General features: G+C 40.4%; 1 long non-coding RNA gene across 1 annotated transcript in view; it reads right to left on the reverse strand.

Annotated features, from left to right (window-relative positions):
* Positions 1-3,950: 3,950 nt before the first annotated feature.
* Positions 3,951-18,429, reverse strand: part of LOC141572201 (uncharacterized) — a 128,740-nt gene continuing 114,261 nt past the window's right edge. Inside the window, exons 2-3 of the long non-coding RNA XR_012497428.1 lie at positions 13,040-13,126; positions 3,951-11,851 (exon numbers count right to left, since the gene is read on the reverse strand). This is a non-coding gene — a long non-coding RNA (uncharacterized LOC141572201). The remainder of the gene's footprint in view (positions 11,852-13,039; positions 13,127-18,429) is intronic.

Below are 18,429 nucleotides of genomic sequence, written 5' to 3' on the forward strand. Positions count from 1 at the left end.
GAGGGAGGATCCAAAGAGAAACTGTGTATCAGTATTTCTCTAAGTGATGCCCTTATAAAGGGAAGTATTTTTATGGAGGCCCTGATGTCAATGTAAATTATTTTTATTATACTGTTACTTAAATAGAAATAAAACTAATACTCGGTATAAATTCCTTAAGCTTTTAACATCAGAAATCAAAATAAATTTATGAATTAAATACAAGCCAAAGAAATTAAATACAAGACCAAGTTACAAATTAAATACATGTCAAACAACAAACTAAAACCAATAAAATGATTGGCCATAATTGAATGTGCTAGGTGATGCTGCATACCAATTCTATACCTTCATTCTTAATGTAAATATTATCATCTGTACCCTGCTCTTTCTTTTGTAAGCCCTGCAAAACAGAGATATTTGACCACGTATAAATACCAGAGAGTCAGAGGTCAGCTAAGTCGTTTGATTAAAAAAGGGGAAATGGAAGACAACATGCTTTACCACAGGAAATGTTTCAAGGCCTGAGGCCAGGACTCCAGGGGAAGTGGGTGCACTGGGCACTCAGATTAACTAAGATTTGTAGTAGGATTTTTCCCTCCCGGAAAATCTATTAAGGCAGTTAAGGGCTCTGATATAGACTAAGAGATGGCTTTGAATTCTATCAGTGTCACTACTAACTGTACAATTCACTTAGCCCCTTTCAGCCTCGGTTTCTTCATCAATAAAATGAGGGAAAATAAATTCTGTCTTACAGGATTGTTTGTGAGGACTGCATCCGATAATGTACGTGATATCCTTAATAAATTATACTATCATGATGTGTTACTGAGAAAGACTTGGTGGCCCCTGTTAAGTAGACCAGCCCTCTGCCACCAAGTTGTCATAGGCTCTTGAGAAACTTCCTCCTGGCGCAGGCTGCTTGTGGGAGGGGAGGCACACAGGACCATGGATATGTGATCTCAGGAAAATAGGCATCTATTCAGTTTGAAACTTTGATAAGCATGATAGAAGTAGAAGAAAATTGTATTTTTAAATATTTGATCTGTTTTCACTGTTACAGGTGGAGATTAAACCTCTCTGGACAGTCTCTCTCTGATCTAGGAGAACCCACCAGGGAGCCTTTTAGTTTTTTATAAAGAAGCAAAATGACTTTATGCTGAAATGGACCTCTTTCCAGATGCTGCGGATCCACAGAGTTAAAAACACAGGTGTGAGACAGGAAAAGTTACACCTCAGAGAAACTATGTTACTTTAATTTCAGGAAGAAATGGATTTGAGCTGAGAGAAGAAGCTGTGTGGCTCTGTGCTCCATCCAACAGGAAGGTTCTGGGTGAGAACTGAAAACTGATGGACCTCTGCAAGTGTGACTGTGGGAAATTCTGAGATCAAGCAGAGCCATCTGGGACCAGGTGATGAGAGCTGACATGGAGTTAGGGAAAAGGCCATTCTCCCTGACTCTCATGGACCCAGTGCCTCTCTTGCCCTCTGAAAATAGACACCTTTGGAGGCCCCTAGAGATGTTAGCCAGGCAAAGTCGCCATCGTACTTATGAAGGTCCTTTGCCTTGGCAACAGGGAGGCTTTGCAGCTGGTATAGACCAGCAAAGGAGAGCTAGAGCCTTGAGGAAGAAGGGCAGAAGCCTTCCAGCAAGGACAAGGACAGACCAGGCAGACAGCCCATACGAGTGTCTGGAGTAACAGAGGAACACTAAGAGAAGGGTTGGAGTTCTGCTCTCATGTGGGTGGGAGGTCAAGCCATTATAATTTAGACATTTGAAGTCAACTTGACAATGCATTAACAATATCAATATAAACTAAATCATCCATAAAGCAACTAAACAATAAAGACATAGAGCCAACCCTAGAGAAAACTATGAAATCTTATTAAAGTATGTGTAACAAATGAAAAGACATACCGTGTTCTCAACAGAAATATATATTTATCTTTACCATATAAACCCTTTCAAAATTAATGCAAATCCAATCAGAATCTTAATTTTTGACACTACATGAAGTAAATTCAAATTTCTAATGGAAGAAAACATGTCTGAGACGAGCAAAAATAAAAGGAGATATAGATGTATGTATAAAATCATTAGGGTAGACTTGCCTTACCAGATATTTTATAAAATCATTATAATAAAAATATTATGGTGTTGGCTCAGACTAGTGAAATAGAATAAAGAGTTCAAAAAATAAACCCAAGTATAAATGGAAATTGAACATATGACAAAGGAAACATGTTAACTCAATGGGAAAATTAGTGATTATTTGATTAATGTTCTGACAAAGTTGGCTATCCATCTAGAAGAAAATAGATTCTTAGCTCTTACCATACACCAAAAAAAAAAAAAAAAAAAATTTTAAATGAATTTAAGATTTAGTTGAAAAATTGTGTATTAGAAGACAATATAGGAGAACACTTATACAATGTTGAAGTGGAAAGACTTGCCTAAGATAGGAGATCCAGAGGCCATAAAGGAAAACACCAACATATTTGACTGAATTTTTTTTTAATTGTTAAAAGATTAAATAAATTAAGTCAAAATACCAATGATGGCCAGGGGTAAAATTTTACAATATATGTGGTAAAAAGAGGGTACAAATGTACAAAGAACCCTTAATTTGTAAGAAAAATCAACAGAGTAGAAGAATAAGCAAAGCATAAGAGAATTCACAGCAGAAGAAATCAGAGTCATGAAAAGATGATAATCTTACTCATAATCAAAAAAATATAAAATAAATTTTAAAAAGATATCATTTTCTGCCTATCCAATTGACAGAAATAAAAAAAGATGGAGCAAAAATCCAGAACTAGCAAAAATTGGGGGAAATTTCCACTGTCGTATATTCCAGGAAGGCTTGACTGTTAACAACCTTTTGGGAAAATAAACTAAAAATGTCTATTAAATTAAAAAAATATGCAAACCCAATAATCTACTTTTGAAAATCCATCCTACATGAAAAAAAATTTCCAGCACATAAATATTTATATCAAGGATATGTTTATTGCCAGTGTTGTTTATTGTTGGGGAGGTAGTTCATTAAATTATGGTATGTTCTTAATATGAAATATTATGCAACAATTAAGAAATGAAATAATCAATATCTATTAACCTGGAGAGAAGTCCATGATGTCTTATTAGATAAGAAAAGTAAGCCACAGAGTAATAAATGTTTTTATAAAAGCAATACCAATCATCTCCCTCCTCATATATGTGTATGCATGTATCAACAAAAAATTATGGAAGGTGGAGACAATAAAAAGATCAGTGGCTATTGGGGTTTGGGGGACACTGTGTGGGGGAAAATAAATAGGTGAAGCACAGAGGATTTTTAGGGCAATGAATAGATTCTGTATGATACAATGTTGATGGATCCATGTCATTATATGAGGTCTGACAATTAAGTTCACGAACTTGTACCGATGTTGCTAACTTTTTTTTGTATCAGAGGGATTATTCATTATGAATTTGTACCAACTGGACAAACAGTTAACCAAGTTGACTATTAGAATGCGTGAAGTTAGATGACCTGAACTTTTCGCCAATTCATGGCTCTTACATCACAACAACATACCAGCTCCCACAGCACTCTCTTTGAGTGAGTTTTTAGCCAATAAACAAATCACTGTATTGGAACACACTCACCTGATCTGGGACCCAGTGACTTCTTTCTTTACCCAAAAATAAAGAAAATATTGAAAGGGAGACATTCTGATGACATTTAGGACATCAAGGGTAATGCGACGAAAAGCTCTGATGGCCATTCCAGAAAAAGAGTTCCCAAATTGCTTTGAAGGGTTGACTAGGCACTGGCATCAGTGCATAGCTTCCCAAGGGGAGTGCTTTGAAGGTGACCATAGTGATATTCAGCAATGAGGTATGCAACACTTTTTCTAGGTTGAGTTCACCAATTTAGTTGTCTGACCTCGTACACTGGTTAGTGTTGTACAACACTAACAGGGAACCTGTGGACTCTGGGTGATGGTGATCTGTCAGTGTGGGTTCATCCGCTGTAACAACTATACCATTCTGGTTGGGGATGTTGATAGCGAAGTTGGCTGTGCATGTGTTGGGCCAAGGGGCATATGAGAAATCTCTATACCTTCCTCTTAATTTTGCTGTTAACCTAGAACTGGTGTAAAAAAAAAAATGAATCTTAAAAAAAAAGTCTGAAAAAAATTATATGGAAGGTGTAACCTAAGGGGGCGGGGGTGTAATGAAGAAAACAATGGGGTCAGAAATCATTAACATCCATTACGTATTTTCAGATTGTTTTATTAGGTAGAATGGTCACGTAGTACTTCTTTGTTGCTGTTGTTGTTGTACTTCTTTAATTAAACACATTAAGAAAGAAGAGAATGTTTTCAAAGAGAATGTGACCTTTTAGGCTGATAGGACCGACCTGGGCTGTGAGTCAGATACCATTATTCAGATAGAGGAGCTGGGAGGAAATGGATTGGACGGGAGAGAAGGGAAGAAACAAGGAATACACTTCTCACTCATAGGCAAGATGCTTCTATTTCTCCCTCTAGGAAGGCCTTCTAGGAATACTGCGCTCTCTCTGCCGGTGGGCTGGCTTCACAAGCTGCTGCCTCTCATTATTCAATTCTTTCCTTGTAATTTCTAGGTATTGCACATAGCCTACTTAGGTGGTCTAATTTAGGCCATATGCACACACTTGGGGATGTGTCTGTTGCTGGTATATAACATTTTCACATTTAGAGCCCTTAATAGTCTTCATTCGAATAGTAGTTCAGGCAAATGAAAAAGTGACTATGTTTGTGTCCATGCCTTTCTGCCAAACTCTACCACCCAGGAGCTCGCCAGTGTCTGGGGAACTTGGCCAGGCTGGACTCTGGCAATAGCACAGCCATTGCTCCTCAGCTACAGTCAAACCTTTCCAGGCCTGAGGTAAATTTACATAGAATAAAGCTTAAATGAGGAAAATACGTTGGAGTGCTGCGTTAAATTATTTACATTTGTTTGACTCCAACAGTTAAACAAAGCCTTAGAGGTACCCATCCAGAGACAGCTAAAATAAGGAAGAAGCATCTTGATTTTATTACTGTTCCAAAATGGTCTAGAGACCTAACTGGAACATTAGAGACAATGCAAAAGTATTCTCGCCTTTAAAGATGTAGTTAAGTTAATTTGGCTGCTGTCAGGGTTTAGAAGGCTGACTTTTAGAAAGGCAGGTGTGGAGCTTGGGAAGCAGCCCAGGAAGGAATCTGGCTTGTCCCCTCATAAGAGCTAAGAAAAGAAGCACGTCCTTCTTAATAGCTAATTTCTTAGTCTCACTGCCTGTCTAGTCTCACTGTGTGTCTCTGGGGAGCCAGTGTTCCTGCTGTGATGTAAATGTCTCCTCCATTCTGGCAATGTATGTACGGTAGGGAGAGCTAACTGGCCACCTTGTTTTGGCCCCATCTCAAATTTGAGCAGAGTAAGGAATACTTGATTGTCCATGATTGTCCATGAAACGAACTCTTTTCATAGAAAAAAAGTTCGTTTGAGAATGAAGGAAGAGGGAATCATTTTTAAAATGCAGGGGCCCAAATTGTTAAGACTTAACATGAAATCAGCAATATGCAATGGCACAATCAGACCCAGAATTCCTGGGTGTCCTGAATTAGTTGCTTCTTCTTGCTGCTTAGAATCATCTTATCTAACTTTGCCAGGTGAATAGCAAAGAGCATTCCAGGCAGAAAGAACACTATGCACATGAAAACAAGGCCTGAAGCAGCATGAATGTTTGGGGAGCTTTGGAAGTTTAATACAAGCATGAGAAGGGCAGAGGGGTGTGAGGGAGCTGTTGGGGAAGAGGCAGGAAAACAGCCTGATAAGCAGGTTACAGAGTTTGGACTTGTTATTCCTCAGACTCTTTCAATGGCCAGTGACAGAAACCCAAGAGCAAACTCAGTTCAGTAACAATAATAACAATAGTGATAGTTAACACTTAGGAAGTGTTTAACTATGTCCCAGGCAATTTTCTAAGTTCTATATATGCATTAACTCATTTACACCTCATTTCAACCCTGTGAGGTAGTTGTTATTACTATGCCCATTTTAGAGATGAGGTCATTGATAACACAGAAAGGTTAAATAATTTTCCCAAGGTCACATAGCCAGTAAGTAGCAGCACATTCTAACACAGGAAATATATGACTCTTGTAATGGGTAAAGCCCATGGGTAAAGCTGGCTTCGTGTGTACTAAACCCTGAGGCTCTGTCTTGGCTTCATCATCACCTCTGCTTCCTTCCATTCATTACTTTCATCTTTGGGGAGACTCTCTCCATGAGGAAAAAAAGAGACAACTCAGATCCCAGAGCAAGAGTGAGATAATTGCCCTCCCAATACCCGTATATGACATTTTTGCTTGGCCCTGGCTTGCTTAGTCTGGAACTAATCATTGTGGGGCAGGGCCAGCCTCATGGAACAGACTCCCATGAAAAGAATAAAGTCCATCCCTTCAAGAGATAGGACCAGATAGATGGCCCGCCAGAGGATGTAAAGAGGGGAGGGGCATGATCAAGTTTGCGTTTTAGAAAACTTGGTATGGAAAATGGACTAGAAGAAGGTAGAACTAGAGATGGCAGGCGGGGGGTGGGGTGGGAGGAGGTGGTGGCAACTGGAAAGCCAGATGAGTTTTCCAGGTGGGAAACAAACCCAAGGCTGTGGTGACTATTAGAAAGGAATGAAGTTAAGAGGATGTAGGAGAGAGACCTGATATAGGGCCTGAGGAAGAGGAATTAAAGGCAACTGTGAGGGTTGTATTATCAACCAAAATTAAGAGGAGACAGTGTGTTAGCTCATGTGGGAAGCTGTTATATTCGCAGTTGGTCTGCCTTCCCTGCTGGACAGTAAACTCCATAGCCAGAGACCTCACCTGCCTTGTTCACTATAATATCCACATTAACTGTGTAGTGCCTGGCACATACCGGTAGTAAACATCATTTGTGAACAAACGAACGAAAAGTGTCTACCAAATATCTAAATGCACATACCAATGAGGTCACCGGAGAGTCAAAGAGAGATCTGGCCCAGAGCTGTGAATTTGGGAGTCAGCAGTGACACCGGCAATAGAGAAAAACAGGAGAATTGAGGAGATTGATTATCCGGGGAGAAGATGGGATGAGAGAGTGAGCGTAGAACACTAACACGTAATGGGCGGCCAGAGGAAGAAGAACCTGCGGAGCTGTTAGAAAATGAATGACTATAAAGGAATAAAAGGAGCAGTGGATGGGGAACAGGAAAACCTAGGATGGAAAGGCAGAGAGTGTATGGAGAAGAAAATCTCCACTCTTCTACTTCTTGCTTTACGATCTTAGGCAAGTTACTGAATTTCTGTGTGCCTCAGTTTCTCCATCTCTAAAATGAGAATGATCAATGCTGTCTATCTGAGGCTTGTTGTAAGAATTTAAAAAGCAAATATATACAAAGGATTTAGCATAGTACTTACCTCAGTATTTACCTGAGGACAGAGTAGCACGGGTGCTGAATACCACGGAGCGGCCAAGCAAGACCAGGACTAAAATGCTTCCACTAGCTTTGGTGAACTGGGGGAGAGTTAGGCTCATAAATGGACCATCGGCAAAGATGGGAATGACATCCAGATGGGATATATGGAGAGATGGGAGGGAAGGAAATAAAAGCATTGTCCACCGTACTGTTTTCTGCTTGGCAAGCGGCAATAGCTAATATGTGTTGCAAAATCGCCTGTTATTTGTCTCCCCGACAAAAATGTAAGCTTTGTGAAGGCGATGATCGTGTCTGTCCTGTGTCCCCAGTGCTTAACGCACACTGGCAGATAGTGGGTACTCAGTAAGGATCTGTGGAATGACAGGACATACGCATATGGTGGCAGTGGTGGGACAGGAACCAAGACTTAATTATAGCGCCCTATTACCGCCACCAGAGGGTCTCATCTCGGCTGTACATCCCAGTTGCTTGCAAAGTGATCCTAGTTTGTATTAACACAGACCCTCCCTCCCCCCAGGCCTCTCTGCCCATACACCCTCGGCAGGGACGTCCCAGGTCGGTGGGGTGAGGGGACTGAGGTTCAGGGAGGTTTTTTTTTTTTAAATCTCCCCCAGTCTTTGTGATACACACCACTGCCTCAGAACTATTAACCCATAACATGGTTTGATGTGTGACTTAATAGGAAATAAAAAGAAAAAAATTACTCAAAACTTTAGTCACTTGTTTCTCCCCTCAGGATCTGAATCAAATTAATATATTTTTTAAGGTGTATTCATATTTGACAGTTGAAAAATGTAATAAAAAAGTCCAAGGGAAGCAGCTCAAAGGAGCTGTGTAACGGGGAAGTTCTGGTAGAGAAGGCATGGACTGGGCCTCTGGCAGAAAAGAAAATGCACAGCCAGCAAGTTTTCCCTGTCGCTGTGTAAACCAGCCATCAATCATGCCTCACACCTGCCTTTCTACTCAGCACAAAGAAACCAATTGAGAGGTGCTCACCACCCCCTCCCCACCCCTTACACACAGGAGGCACAGGAGCCTGGGCAATGCAAACCCAGAAAGGCAGGAAAATGGACAGACGTGACAGAAAATGACACCAAATTGTCTAAGCAGCTAACAAGGGAGTCCCAGAAACATCAGGCTAGTGTCTAATTCTAAGAACATACAGAAGCATGTGTTCAAAGAACAGGTAAAATGGGAGTGCTCAGGGAAACAAAAGAAAACATTTTTGCTAGAGGAAATCATGGAATCTGGTCATTAAAAATAAAACATTCTGGAATGAAACGAAGGGGATCCGTTTCATCACAAATCCTCTGTGCGTGGCCTGCAGAATGAGTGATCTAGCTCTCCAGCCTCAACTCCCACTGTGCTCCCCCTTCCCATAACAGACATCCTATATCTAGATGCACTGACCTTCTCACCTTCCCCAGAACAAGCAGTACAAGCTATTTCACATTTCTGTGCTTGAAAAACTTTCCCCCCGTCTCCAACAAAAGCTTACTCATCCTTCCAGAACCACCTCCAACAAACAGCTTCATTTGGGGAGCCTTCCCTGATTCCTCAGGAAGTGAGTTTCTTTCTCTTCTCTCTGCCTCAGCAACTTTGCACAATACAAATTTTGGGCAACATCAAAATCAACACCAAGTTATGTTATAATGACTTGTTTATACATGTCCATCCTCCGTTAGGATGTGGCTTTTCAAGAATAAGAATTACATGTTAAAATAAACAATAGGTACTGCCTATGTGCTAGATAATATTACTTACATTATTTCTAGTCTGCACAAAATTCTGCAAAGTAATCACAAAATCCTTATTTTATAGTTGTGAAAACCGATGCTTAAATAGTGTTTAAATAAATTCCCCAGGGTCATATAACTGATTAGCAGTAAGATGTATGACTCCGAAGTCAAGACTCTTTGCAATATACCACACTGCCTCTCTTTTGCTCCCTTGTATTTGCTGGCATATATTCAGTACTCAAGAAATGTCACACAAATAGACGAATGTTAGGCCTACTAATTGTAAGTCCCTTGAGAGCAGGACAATACTTTCTACTTTGAATTCATCCCTGGAGCTAGCTCAAGGTATGTACCCTCTAACTTCTCCATAAATATTTGAATGAAATGGTTCAAAATGTGAATGAACAGATTCAATGCTACAAAGCCTATAGAATAATTATGTGCTTCTGAGAAACTAGCTGATTGCTGCAGAAAGAGCGACTCTGCATCAAATATATCAAACAGAAATCACTCCCCCCCAACATTAAAATGCATAGTCATAAACAACTTTATCCAACAGGCAATTCATGCAGGATCTTATGAGTAGATTTTTCAGGTATCAAATCCTGGCAGGCTTGCTAGGATATGGCTATACTTCAATTCAGAAATACCATAGACCTTCTGGACCCAGGTAAAGAGGAAACAGTGTTGGGTAGCACCTACCTTAACAATCTTTCACACTCAGTTGTCTGGTATAGAATTCTGGGGTCATTCCCAGTTGCACATGGAAGAACTTGATAACAGTTCTTTTTTGAAGAAAATATTTACTCTAACACTACCTATGAACCTCCGATGGTTCCACATGCTGAAGTCAGTTTGTTGTCAATTTAGCAAACATCTATCTAGCTTTCCCTACTTTCTGGAAAACAATATAAGTACAATTCTTAAAATTTCAAAGCAAAATGATAGCTTAACTTCTATACATCTGTATAGACTTTAGATATGCCATTTTTGTGTGAGGCAACTGGTCCACCTGTTCCATGATCACCACGGTCATTTTTTAGATAAGTCAGTCATTTTAACTGCCTGTGATTCTGCCCTGGCCTAATGGTCCATTAAGTCATCAATTTGAGAGCTCAGAGAAACTGTTTAAAAGTCTCATGTAAGGTTCATTCTGATTCTTCAGGTCCTGTTCCTATGTTAAGTTAGATGATCAGAAAGCAAAATTCTATTGATTATCAGCAACAATTCATTCATTCTTTCTTTCAACGGATATTTGTTGCTTAACAAGCATTAGGAACTCATACTCTGGAACCAGGCTATCTGAGTTCACCTTCTAGCTTCTCAACTCACTAGCTTTGTGACCTTGGGCAATTCATTTAACCTCAGATCTCCCCTGTATTCTATGTCTGTTAAAGGAGAATAATAGCAGCCCCCGTTCCAAAGAGCTATTTTGAGGCTCAGATGACTCATTGGATAGAAACGCTTAGCATTCCCGGCATGTAATAACTTTTAGCTATTATCATTATATAATTAGTAGTACTATTACTATTATCATAAGTCAGACACTGTACAAGATGTTGGGGATACAGAGTAAACAAAGCATGCACAGGTCCTACCCTCAAGGAGCTTATGTCTAGCAGGAAGACAGACACAAAATAATGACACTGACGAGTAAATATAAACTATGGTAAGTGAGCTAAAGGAAAGATACACAGTGCTCTGAAACCCTACAACAAGGGGCATGTCCTGGCCTGGTAGGAGATGAAAGCTTCCCTGGTGGAGGGATGAGTAGGGTTAACTGGGCGAGTGGACTGCTGGGAGGACTGTTCCAGGCAAAGGGAACAGAGTATGCTAAGGCATGTGCCGAGTGAAAGGTCAGTGAGGCTCCAGGGTTGAGAGGTTACTGGTGGTTGATGTTATGTATACAGACTTCTCTTGAGATTATTGATAGAATAACTATATTTGAATAGTCTTTTAAATCTACAGTTTTAGAAAATAATTGAGTTCTACCAATAATTTTGTATGTTACTTTTTGTTTTCCCTTTCAATCAGGCAATGAGAGTTAGGTAAGCAACACATGCTCCCTTTTGGTCTAACCACAAAGTCAGGGTTTCGTTTACTGACTAACTGCAAGGATTAGGTCAGCTCAGGTGCTTTATAATGTCTACTTTCTTACTCATGTTTATAAGGTCTCTGTTCTATTTTTAGCCATCATTTTCTTATTTTATTTTGAAATGTTAAAGAGTCCTTAAATCCATCTGTAAGTTGGCAGGATATGAACCTCAAATGTGTAAAATAAAATATATTGATTGTGAACAGCTTAATTGGTTAGAGCCTGGTTCAGGAGAGAGAAGGTGTGTGAAAGTGAGCTGGGCTCCCACCAAGAGGAAGAACTTTGAAAGAGATTGTTGACAACCTTTCATTGGAATTGCTTCCCTTGTGAAATTGTTCCCCCATGACTCTGGGGGAAGTCATTGTGGAGGAGAAGTCTAATATAAACCATTTACATTGATTTTCCTCATTTGAATGTTGCCAGATTTAAATGTAAACAGTGTATTAGCACTTTAGAGCTTCTAGAAGAAAAGAATGTATATGCTGAGACTCTGGATCTGTTTGGTCTGTCCATCGTTTTCTGGGACTGCTTTTTCAAATAGCTGATGCATTTGTCTGCAAGACAAAGAAATGAAAACACCAGTGAGTTTTGTTTGTGGGCCTGGGAGGCCAGCCTCATGGTTACAGCTTCCAGAGCAATCTAACATTAACCTGTCTGAAAAGGAGCAGAGAGAACAGCAAATTCCTTTGGCCACACTTCTCACCTTTCCATCAATCAGCTCTCCACATCTGGACCTTGTCTCTGCCATCAATTCCCCACAACCATTTATTCAACAAGTATTTATGGAGCACCTCTTATGATGCCAGGGACTTCAGAAGGGCCAGAGACAGTATGAAATCAAACCTAAGGACCATGCTTCGTCTCTCCTCTGCCTTCTTCTCACATCACCCAAAATAAATCCGTAGGAACAGACATGCTCCTCCAGTGCTTCCTGCTCAAGCAAAAAGGAAACTATAGCAGATTGCCCAACTTAGAAAGGAGAACTGTGCTAAAGTCCCCACAATGAAAAAGCCCCCTAAATACACTACTGCAAGAAGGAGGTAGGAAGGAGTGGACAGGAAGCACGCAAACATTTCTGACTTTTCTCATCTTCTGCTCCTAGTAGGGGAGAAAACAGAGACCTCGTGCTGAATTGGAAAAGTCCAAGTTGAGAGGCCTGACTTGGAAATATTGAGATTGAATCTCATGAGGACTAACATTTGTATGGTAATTAAAATTCACAAAGAGAGCTTTTATAAGCACAATCTCAGTGAATTCTCAAAGTATCCCCTGGAGGAGTGTTAGAAAGGCATTTTCCAAGACCAGGCATGGGGGTTCAGGGAGACTTGGTCCCAGAGCTAGAAATTAACTGACTGGAAGCTTTAATCCAGATCTTTGTTTCTTCTTCTCAAATCTGAGGCTCAGTCCATGTGATCGCCACCACCACAGTTGAGGTGAAGCTGCCATGTGCACACAAGCAAGTAGTATCTTAACTCAGTCTGCTTTTTCCACACAGGGAGGACACCATTCATCTTTGTTTAAGGGAGGGAACAATCCTGTGAATGAGGCGCATCTTGATTCTTATCAACAAAGGAAAAAGTTAAGCAAGTTTCCTTAGGTTCCATAACTAGAAGTAGCGGACCTGGAATTTGATCACGGGTGGGTATGAGGTCAAAATACAAAAGCAGAAACAGGAGCACGGGACAAAAAGGTAGGATAAAGCGTGAAGCCTGGGGCTGCTGGGGGGCAACAGACAAAAATACCTTGCTTGAGCCAAAAGCCCTGGGTAGAGGTGCCGTCTTCTAGCTGTGTGACCTTGGCCAAGGCAAGTAACCTCTTTGATTCATCATCTATAAAATGAGGAAAATAGAGTTGTAATGTGGATTAAGTAAAATAAAGTGTGTGTACATGTATGTATACTCCAAAACTCTACAACGGGCACGAAGTTTTCCAGAGAACCATGAGTTACTGCCCACAGACAGAGAAAGAATATTCAGAAAGCTGCAGACAATTGTCCTTTGGAATAGGGGAACATGGACTGAAATGAATTGGAGGCTTCAATCCTGGGTCTTCTCAAGCCACCTCATGCCTTAAGAGCCACTGGGTGCACTTTCAGGGACCAAAAGTTGCTGCTGAGCTCCAGGCAGTTAGCAATTCCTGCAACAAGTACTGAGTGCTGGGGGCAAGAGGCCTTCCTTCTTCCCCGGGGAACACAAGATGGCTGCCCTGGCTGCATTCCCCAGCAGCTGCTCAAACTTTCCACGTGCTGACACTTTACCCAGTCGCTTACAATTCACTTGCATAACTTCTCTGATTCCGCTCCATATCCACTTATTTTCCCTGTAAATCAACCTGAAGATTCTAATCCTTTTAAAATCATCCGATGCATCAGGAATCAACTCATCCCCTCAAAAAATATCTACTGACCGCTTACCATGAGCATGTAGTAGAAAAAGAAGGAATGGCACATGATACACTTTGAAAGCATCCCAACACTGACGTTTCACAAAGTGCAGCTTGTCCCAGCTCTTCTGGGTCATCTCTTTGCAAAACCATAAATAATTCTTTCCTTGGGTTTGCATATTTTATATCTGGATTTACTAGATTATTTTGCCTGGCCTTTTTTTGTTCATCAACATTCTCAACTTTTCTGAAGTATAAATTAAACTTTTTCAAAGACAGCCCAATTTCCCTACTTCATTTTAGGGAATAAAACACTATAAAGCTCTCAGATTATTGTTTGTTTGTTTGTTTGTTTGTTTGTTTTTCCAGAATGTGATAATAGGTAGCACCTTCTTAGTATTAACATAAATACTTACAATTAAATCACCCTGGTGAAAACAATTTAACAAAGTGCATTTTGTCATGCAGATAACTTTGTTCTTACATTCTTCCCACTTCTTCGTACAAATTCAAAAAAGCACAGTCAAAATTCAGTGAAGCATTTTCATCAAAAGGCCTTGTAAGTTCTTGGGAAGGTCAAACTGTAGAGGATGCAGATTTCAGGAGTGGTGTGCTATGTTTTTAACAACAGTAAGATTTGTTCCCTTGAGAACACATCTTGTACCATGTTCACTGAACCTTCTAAGTAAACCAAAGAGGAGGCGAAAATAAAGAATTAACAAAATAATCCATTACAGAACTAGGTAAGCTGGAACATTCCAAAACAGTCAAGCATCCTTCATCATTTCCCCAGGGGCTGGTATCTGGGCTCAAGCTCCAGCAGTCCCTGAGTGTGAACAAGTAGCCTCCTCACCACTCCAGCTTACATCTTTCTTCATGGCCACTCTCCCAAACACTTGAATGAGCACACTAAGTCTTATGGTCCTTCTTCTCAGGGTCATTTAAGATGTTTGAATCATCTTTCTCAAGAGCTGTCCTAATCAAAGGTCTTCAAAGTCCAACTCTTCCAATATTACCTAACCAACTTTTCTCATCTCCCATTCCCTTCCTAGAGTTACCCTACATTTTGGTCCAGCTAAACCATTCAGCGTTTCTTGAGCATGCCCCAAGTTTGCTGCTGCTGACCCTGGCTCTTGTTCCCTCTGGAGCATCCTTCCTCCACATTTCTGGTCATTGAGCCTATAATATCCTATCCATCTTTCAAAGGCCATCTCAGTGCTATGGTCTTCGCAAAATCATTTGGAATTCTCCCAATCTGATGTGATTTCTACGTATTGGTCACCTCTCGTCCATGGCATTTTGCCTTCTTATGTGACATTTTTCATTCTGCCTATGATATTGTAATCTCTTTAATACAGACTCCATGTCTTATCCAAATGTTTAACCTCTTTACTATATGGCCAAGGATGCTGGCCCAAGATAGAGAGTCAATTCTGTGAAACTGGATGTGGTGCTACAACACATCTTTCCTACTGGAACATATAGTATACAAATTCTCTGTTCTATGGTCCTCTGGAGAGAATAAAGACTTAAGTAGGAGCTAGGGGAGCTAATTAGATATCCTTGGATAAGTCAGATTGGAGAATTGGAGGTGGATGGAACCTGTTACAGCCTCAGGGTAAACTGTTGGCCAGGCAGATGTGCCTACATTTTCATAGGGGGAGGAGTTGCTGGGGCACATGGCACTGTCTGCATTCAGTGGATACAAAAATCTAAAGGTGGTCACATCCAGATCTCTTCGCCCCACCAGGAATTTGAAGTACAGTTTTCAGATATTCTGACCAGGAATAGAACTGTCAGAGTGATTTTATGTCATGTTTTGCTGAAAAATACGACCAGCAGTAGTGTTTGGGAATAGACACAGGTAAGACACTGAAACCATCATAATCTTGAATTTCAAGCCAGGAATACTACCTAGACTGAGCAGCAGAGAGGGAAAAATGGCTTTGTCTCATTCTGCTGGACACAGTGTTTTTCTTTACAATATCTCCAAATTCCCAAATATCCTTGGGTACAAATGGTATGATCTGAATTGGGATATAGAAGACCTGATTTCTAGCTTGGGCCCCTGTGTTAAATAGCTAGGTAACCTTGGGAAAATCACTTAACCTACCTGGGGCCCCATTTTCTTAGCTCTAAATCCTAATAACCTGAGATTAAAAAATTGGGAATGTTACGATTTATCTCAGTAATACTACCAATTCACATGGAGTTTGGCATAGTCTTTTCTTGGCCACTCATTCCTAAAGTATTTCTCCTCCCTTTGGCTTTTTTCTTTTCTTTAGAACCAGAGTTGACTTTTTTTTTCCCCAGTGAACTAGAGTCCTCTGGGGTTTTGACTGCCTACCCCACTATATTCTGTACCGAGTTACAATTCCAGTGAGAACCCTCACACTTTCTGAGACTCTTCAGATCAACATTCAATACGACAAAGCTCTTTCTGTGTTTCAAAGGAGCAAAAAGGGGAGGGATTCCACATGTCAAGAAATCTCATATGTAGGAAGGCGCAGTCCAGGTCCCACCACCACTTCCTCTTAACCAAATACAGAGAAGCCTAGTCCTGGGATAATGCTATCAGGCATTTGACATAAGAGTAAAAATCCACAAGATTAAATGATAGGTTTCACTTATATGTAAATATTATAAAGTGAAATAGGTTTTCACAACCTAAGGACATGAACGGTACTGTATTTTCAAAAGGTCTATTTTGATACTTTGCATTATGGGATGTATTTAAATTTCAAAGGAAGCAAATGCTTATTAGGTGTCAACAAAACCTTAACAAAGGAAGGAAAAAGAAGCACATGGGCTTGGGGTGAGATTTTTTTTGTTTGAAGAAGCAATTGTTTTATTATGGCTTTCAAACAACATAAAAAAAAAAAGACAAGCACTAATGTTTTTTGAATGTCTAGTTACATGCTCAATCTTGTGGTACTTGCTTTCCCTATGTTATGCTATTTAATAGCCACAAGAACCATATTTTTACCCCATTTTAAATTTGGGGAAACTGAAACCAAAACAAACTTTCAAACCCATGCCTCTCTGGCTTTAGAGTCTCTGTTCTTTTTTTTTCCACTCAATATTATAAATCCAGAATGTAGCTTCAGAAGGTCTTAGATTTCAGCCAACCCTCCTCCCTCCTTGATGCTCACGCCTGCTTCAGGCCTGACTATTTTTATATCATTGAGCTAGCTCTGTCCTGTCCTTAATATCCTACATGGAAGACTTACCATTACACTTGTTGATAACCCACTTCAAAGACTAAAAGCCTTTAGCATGAACAGGCATTTCCATAAGTACCTAAATCCCTTTGGTGCTAATTCAACTCAGTAGCTTTTTACTTCCGAGTGTGATCATATATCCGTTCATTCCTATCTGGTCCAAACATATTTTCCAACCTTAAATATTACTGTTCCATTTCATGGATATTTTAATTAAGATTCTCTGGCTTAAAGTACAAAAAAAAAAAAAAAAAGGGAAAAAAACCCACACAAACTAACAAGCGGATAAGGGAAATTTTCTAAGTACTCAAGGGCAGGAATCAGTCAAGCTTACAACGGTTCTGGATCCAGGACTGACAGCAAACTAGATTTTCTTCATTCCTTATCTCCTTTTTTCTATGTATATGCTTCATTCTTCTATATTTGTGCAGCCCCACCCCCACCCCAAGTCCTAATGGCAGAAAACAGGGCCACTCACAGCTCCCATATTCCAGGTTCAGTCACATAAAAAGTTGAACTATCTCTTGGACCAAGTTCTGTCTTCCCAGAGATGAGCCTCTGAAAGGCTCAGCATGGTTTTAGTCAACAGTGTGCAGGTGAGGGTACCTGTCTATGTCCAACATCTGCACAATAAGCTCTGGGCTTAACAGGTTGTCCAAGAGGCCACCAGGAGCTACTCTGCTCTGAATTAAAGGGGAGACCCCCAGTGAAGAGCCACTGTGAGCTGACAGGCACCCCAAAACATGTCCTCTATAGTGTGAACAAGGTAAAGGGCTGACATAATCCATAGTTTCCCCCACTTCCTCCTGTCTTCTCATCCCCCCACCCCACCCTGTCACGTTAGAATCCTACCAACCCTTGCAGGCCAGCTCCAATAACTGCAGCCCTTGCAATTTCATTGTTTTCCTCGGCCTGTTTCCTCTTCCCTACCAGACTGAAAGGTCCTTGGGAACTGAATGCAGGTCTGAGTCACCTTAGAATGCCCACAAAATTCAGTGAAAATATTTAATGGATGATAGATGAATAAATAAATAATTTTTCAGGGAAGATGTTTTCTCCTCTGTTAAAAACGTAAAGATGGTTTTTATTTTATTTTTCAGCTGATCCACTTCCTGTTTCCCAAGGTAACCTCATTCTTACACCTTTAACAGTCTGTCTCTCTTGAGCTCAACTTTAAAATATTGTGGTTATTTTTCATGACGTTGAAAAGGCCCTATATTGTCAGGATGGTGACTGGATAAAAAGAAAGACATTCAAACTGGGTAATTTGAGGAGACTTTAATAAAGCGCCATTCATAAGACTGTGGACAGAGTTTAAGGAAACCACTAAGGGACAGTGCAGTACCTCTGGGCCTGCCTTAGTGGAACCTTTACTACGCCACGTCCTGAGGGTACAGGGGAGGGTACAGAACCCAGAGAAGCCCACTGCATAGTGAAAGCCGCCTCACAGGAGCCCTCAGAGAATGAGGCCAGCCATTGGGAGGAAGCCAGAAGAATACAGATCACAAACCTTACTCTCCTCCCTCCCT

This window comes from Rhinolophus sinicus, linkage group LG06 (genome assembly GCF_036562045.2).
Source record: "Rhinolophus sinicus isolate RSC01 linkage group LG06, ASM3656204v1, whole genome shotgun sequence".
In the NCBI taxonomy this organism is placed as follows: Eukaryota; Metazoa; Chordata; class Mammalia; order Chiroptera; family Rhinolophidae; genus Rhinolophus; species Rhinolophus sinicus.